The sequence below is a fragment of the Humulus lupulus genome, chromosome 1 (assembly GCF_963169125.1).
Source record: "Humulus lupulus chromosome 1, drHumLupu1.1, whole genome shotgun sequence".
In the NCBI taxonomy this organism is placed as follows: domain Eukaryota; kingdom Viridiplantae; phylum Streptophyta; class Magnoliopsida; order Rosales; family Cannabaceae; genus Humulus; species Humulus lupulus.
In genome coordinates, this window is record NC_084793.1 from 18,719,604 (window position 1) to 18,725,718 (window position 6,115).

Genomic DNA, 6,115 nt, shown 5'->3' on the forward strand with positions numbered 1-6,115 from the left:
GCTATGTAGTGCATATTTGTGAATGAACGACGAAGGCCGTCAACGGCGAGGGCTGGAAATGGTGAAGGCCGAGAACGGTAGGAAGTCGAGTACGGCAAGGGGCCAGGAACGGCATTGAGCACGTGGAATGCAGAGCCGAGTACGACAAGGGATCGGGAAAGACGTTGGGCACGCAAAGTGCAAGCCGTTAGGGCGAGACCCTCCTAGGATGCTAGAGACATCCTCTAGGTGAAGACAGCGAACCCAAGGCCTGGTAAAGCACCTGGGATGGCATGGCCGCAATGTGTTTAGTCTGTTGATTGCTTTGTTATATGATGTTGATAGATATGCATATGTTATTTGTTTTGTGTTAAGTTTTCTTGCTGGGCTTCGGCTCACGGGTGCTCTATGGTGCAGGCAAAGGCAAGGGAAAGGTCGACCAACCATGAGTATGGAGAGCGTGGAGCGACGGGTACATGTTCGGCTTGCCTGGCCGCCACAACTAGGGTTATTTTGGGATGATGTAATGTATTTGGTTGATTTGTCGCTTAGGTCGACCTTAAATGTATTTTGAGATGTAAATTATTTTCTAAACATAATTTTGGGATCCCAAATGTTTAATTTTTTTTTATGTTTTCCATGAATGACCACATTTTTATATCAAATGCCTTTAAATGAATTTTATTACAGTTTAGCTACACTTTAACCTAAAACCTCGATTAGCGAGCTAATAACACATTTTTAACTCACTTAGTAACGACTCTAAGGAAGTAGGGTGTTACAAACTGTACCTAACGTTGCTGAAGCCTTTGATTGGTATGCCGATACTGGTGCTACAAATCATGTAGCAATTGGAATGGAGAATCTGGATTCTTAATTAAAATATGTTGGCAATGAATCTCTGGCTGTTGGTAATGGTAAGAGACTCACCATTTCTCACATTTGTAACACCTCTCTTCCCTAAACTTATTCTCGTTTACATCTTAATTCAGTTTTGAAAGTTCCTCAAATTACTAAGAATCTTGTGAGTGTGTCACAACTTACTAAAGATAACAAAGTTTTCATGGAATTTCACTCCACTTGTTGCTTTGTTAAGGACAAGGACACATGGAAGGCGCTGCTCAAAGGGAGTTAAGGATGGCCTTTACATGCTTTCACACAAGTCTGGTTCCACATCTGAAGTACCTCTGCACTGTAATCTAGCTACCACTATACCCACCCTTTGTAATTGTTCTCATCACTGTATGAATTCAACTTTTACTTGTCATAATTCTGTTGTTTCTAAGGCTTCTACTTGTAATGAAATTCTTGTTGTTTCATCAACTTTACATTGTACTCATGTTGACAATAATAAAGATTCTTCTGATTCTTTTGCCCCACAATGTTTCAATGTCAATACTATTGAAAGTGTAAATGTTTGACACTCGAAATTGGGTCACCCTGCTCCACAAATACTTAGACAGATTCTTCCCTTGGTTAAACATTCAGGCAGTATTAAAGACTTGAATTTTTTAGAAGCATGTCAAAAAGGCAAAAGTCATAAGCTCCCTTAGTCTTTCTCCCTGAGCCGTGCTTCTCAACCTCTTCAATTAGTCCATACTGACTGTAACGCCCTACTTCCTTAGAGCCGTTACTAAGTGAGTTTTAAGACAAAATAGTGTGCAATGATCTCGCTAACCGAGGTTTTGAAACGAAAGTGTGACTAATTAAAAGTTAAGGCTGTAACCTTTGAAAATGCGTTGTTTCAATAAAAACTTCTAGTAATAGACATTTGGGATCCCAAAATAAGGTTTGAAAACTATTTACATCTTGAAATAAGTTTACAGTTGATCAGTACTAAAATCATAGATTATTATAGCCATTTTCGAATAAACCCCCCAACCAAAGCAGTCGGGCAGGCCAAACATGTACGCGTCGCTTCACGCTCTCCGTACTCATGGTTGGTTGACTCAGTCTTTGCCCTTACCTGCAACACGAAGCACCCGTGAGCCGAAGCCCAGCAAGAAAACTCATGCAGAACATAACATATGCAAATATACAGTTAATCATATCAGATAGTCCACAGATAAACAAGTCAACCATTAGACTAAGCAAACACGGCCATGCCGCCCCAGAAGCCTTACCGAAGCCTGGGGTATCGGTTCTCACCGTAAGGATAACACATATATCCACCGGGCCATGCCCTGACTATAGCATCCCATGTGCTAAGTGTTACTTCCGGCCCCGCTGCCGCACCCGGCCTACGCCGCTCTCGGCCCTTGCCGTTCATAATATTATAATCACACATATAGTATAACACAACAATATTCAAACGAATATTAATTCATTTAAGTCTGCATCCTAACATGTGATGCAATATAGGGCCGTGCCCTGTAATCATACTATGGGCCCATGCCCTATCCTACGGGTGTTATAGTTTTCTTACCTTTAGCTTTCAAATGAGTTAGTTACGGGCGATACACCTTGAGCGCGATCCGATCCTCGAGCCCTAGCTTAACACCTAGTCACAACCATGAAGAAAGACACCGTTAACAACCTTAAATGAGCTTCCAAGCCAAGCTCTAGTACTCGGAACGTTGAACTTCACCAAATATGGTAAAAGACTCAACCCCGAGCACCCTAGGTTAAATTCCCAAGCCTAAAATCTCTAAATCCCAAAATCCCTTAAGCGCCGCGGCATAGGCCACCCATGCCGCGGCATGGCCCCCAAACAGAACCCCCAAAGGCCCAAAAACAGGTAAGGGCCGCGGCATTGCTTGGGCCATGCCGCGGCCCGCCCTTCTTCTTCAGCATGTAACTTCTTTGAAGGGCCGCGACTCACCAAGAACCACGCCGCAGCCCGACCCTTCGAACCCAGAAAAAAAAACCATCATTTTACTCTCTAAACCTCACCTTAAACCATCCCAAACACATATCTCAACCCCAAAACATAATAACCCAACTCAATAACACAATCATACTCAAAATCCACCCATTTGATCTCAACTTAAGAAATCTAAACCCATAAACCAAAACATAAACCAAAGCTTGAAAAGCTTAAACCATGCTTCAAATTTCACAAATCAAAACATTAATCAAACTTAATTATGCATAAATTCCTTACCTTAAGTAGAGAATCCAACCCTAAGCTTCCTTCATCCCCTAAGTCTCTAATTTCAGCTCCTCCACTCATCTTCTTCTTCTTCATGCCCTAGCTTTTCCTTCTCCTTTTTCTTCCCTTCAATTTATCAAAGCATCAAATGACCAAGCCCCAAACCGTGTACCCCTTAATACCCAGCTGCCATATATCAAATTCCCAGCCAAATGACCATTTTACCCCTCCTTGCCTATCCTTTCCTAACTAAACCTCAAGGGCACTTAAGTCTTTACACTTCTATTTCAATTCTATCACTTTCTATCTTAAAACTTGATACCCCCACCAGTTACAAAAGGTTACCCAGGTTACTCAATTACCAATAACTAACCACTCATTTTCAACTCAACTTATAAGATTCCCGAAGTACCCCTAGGCTCCTCCCGAGCCGGGTACAACTTCCCGTTGTGACTCTTAAGTTAATTTGCTCTCTCTCGGACCGTCTCGGCACGTGTATCACAATAATAACACCACACTCACGTGGTACAATCCACATAATACATTTATCACATATCAATACAGCTGTGCCCAATCATGGCCAAAATTACAATTATGTCCTTCAAACACAATCAGGGCCTACATGCATACTAATACACATCGTCATGTATCTCAGATAAATAAATAGTCAAATAACATGCTTTAAATCATAACCATGCATTTAACTAATAAAATCACACATAAATCCCGACATGCCCTCCTGGCACACCAATCAAGGCCCTTAAACTTTATTAGTGATTTTGGGTCGTTACACTGACTTATGGGGCCCTTTTAGTGTTGCTTCAAGAGACGGTTTCAGATATTATATACACTTTCTGGATGACTATAGCAGGTACACATGGATTTTTCCATTAACTTTAAAGTATCAAGATTTTGACACATTTCTTAAGTTCAAAGTGTTGGCAGAAAAACAGTTTGATTTGTCTATTAAGACTGCTTAGTAAGATTGGGGTGGGGAATTTCGTCCATTTGCTAAGTTTCTTGCTGCTCATAGGGTTCAATTTCAACATCCTTGTCCCCATGACCATGAACAAAATGGTCGTGCAGAGAGGAAACACCGACATGTGACAGAAACCGGACTTACATTGTTGGCTCAACCTGGTTTAGACCTCTCCTATTGGTGGATGGCTTTTCAAAGTGCTATTTTCCTTATTAACAAACTGCCTACCAGAGTTCTTGAAGGATTTTCTTAAGTCCTTTGGGTGTGCTTACTACCCTCATCTTAGACCTTATCTCTCCAATAAGATGCAGTTTCGAACACAAAAAGGCATCTTTAATGGCTACTCTCCTCATCATAAAGGGTACATGTGTCAAGTTTCTGACGGTCGAGTTTACATAGCTCAGAATGTGATTTTTAATGAAGAAGATTTTCTCGTTGTTCAATCTTCCACTGCATCTTCATCTCAGCAGGTACAATCTCCTCATTCCTCTCTTTTTCCAGCCGTCATTTTTAATATTTCTCCTATTCAAATACTGTCTAATGGGGCTTCAACATTGTTAAGTCTAGTTTTATGTTGTGTTTTAGGTAGTTTTTATTAATCTTTTTAGTTGTTTAGTGCATTATTATGCTTTGCTTTTGCTTGTCTTCAAGTTTTAGCTTATAAATAAAGGAAAAGAACAATTGGAGAAAATTGGCAGAAAAATGATGAAAAATTGGATTTTTAGTGTTGATTCCATGAAAAGATGAATTCTCAAGCAGTTTTATGGCTTTAGAGAATTTTCGGGACCAAAAGCACAAAAATTGAAGAAATTGTTAAGGGTCGCGACGCTATGATGCTGAGCTGCGGCCCGGTCCAAAGCAGAAAGCCTGTTTTTCAGACAATTGACATGGGCCGTGGCGCTAAAGAGGTTGGGCCACGGTGCGCCTAACATCCACGCGAAACCAAAATTGACACAGGCCACGACACTTGAAATGTTGAGCCGCGGCCCGCATTGCTTCAGAAGATTTTTTTTTTTTGGTTTTAAACCTAATTTCGAGAGGAGACTGAGGGAGGATGATTTTGTGGAGCAAGGAATACATCGTGAAGCATCTCCATTCACTCTCTAGAGTTGTTTTTCTTTTACCTTAGAATTCGATGATATTTTTCATTGTTGTTTATGTTTAGAATGATGATTATGAGCTAATTTTATTTTCTAGGGTTTTTAATGTAATCACTTGGATCTTTGTTATTTTTTATGAGGATTTCATGATTTTTTCTTCTCTTCTATTCAAAATTATTTGATCTTTTCTTAATGCTTGTGAATGCTTGATCACCATTTGCATGATTTGTGATTTTGATTCGAAATCTGAAAAGTGAGAATTGATTATGCTATGATTGAATAATCACAATTTTCATATTGGATGAATATACCCATATGAATTGTGTAGTTTTAGGATTATTTTGTTCAATGTCTTTTATGTGTTGGAATTTATCACATGGATGTAGAAAATTCACGTGTAATTTGAGTTCTTTGTTTCTTGAAAAAGAGTAAGAATCATTTTTGTTAATCCGCTATTAGTTTAGGAAGAAGAATTGTGAAGTCTGATTAGCGAAAAAGTGAATAATTGATGAAATTAAAATCCCTAGTTATTTATTTTTGAAGTTTTTACAATTATATGCTTTCTTTCATAGTGTTATTTTATGTTTATTGTTTTTGTTATTTTAATATTTTTTAAACCAATTTATTGTTGACAAAATAGAAATAGGAAATTAATTTGTTGGTAATTAGTAAATCAATCTCCGTGGGAACGATTTTTATTTATCATTTTATTACTTGTGTCGATTACGTATACTTGTGTATCAATTTCAGCGAGCAATTTTTTGGCGCCGTTGTCGGGGACTGATTTTTTTTAATATCAATACAATTAATTTTTATTCTAATTTGGTTTTCCTGTTTTAATTGTCTCTAACTGTTGTGTTTAAGAATCTTAATTTCAGCTGCCAATTTGTATATGTGGCGTCAAGGGACTGACAATCTTTTGCCCATTAATACTGAAATTGAGAGGACTTGAAGACATAACAGAAA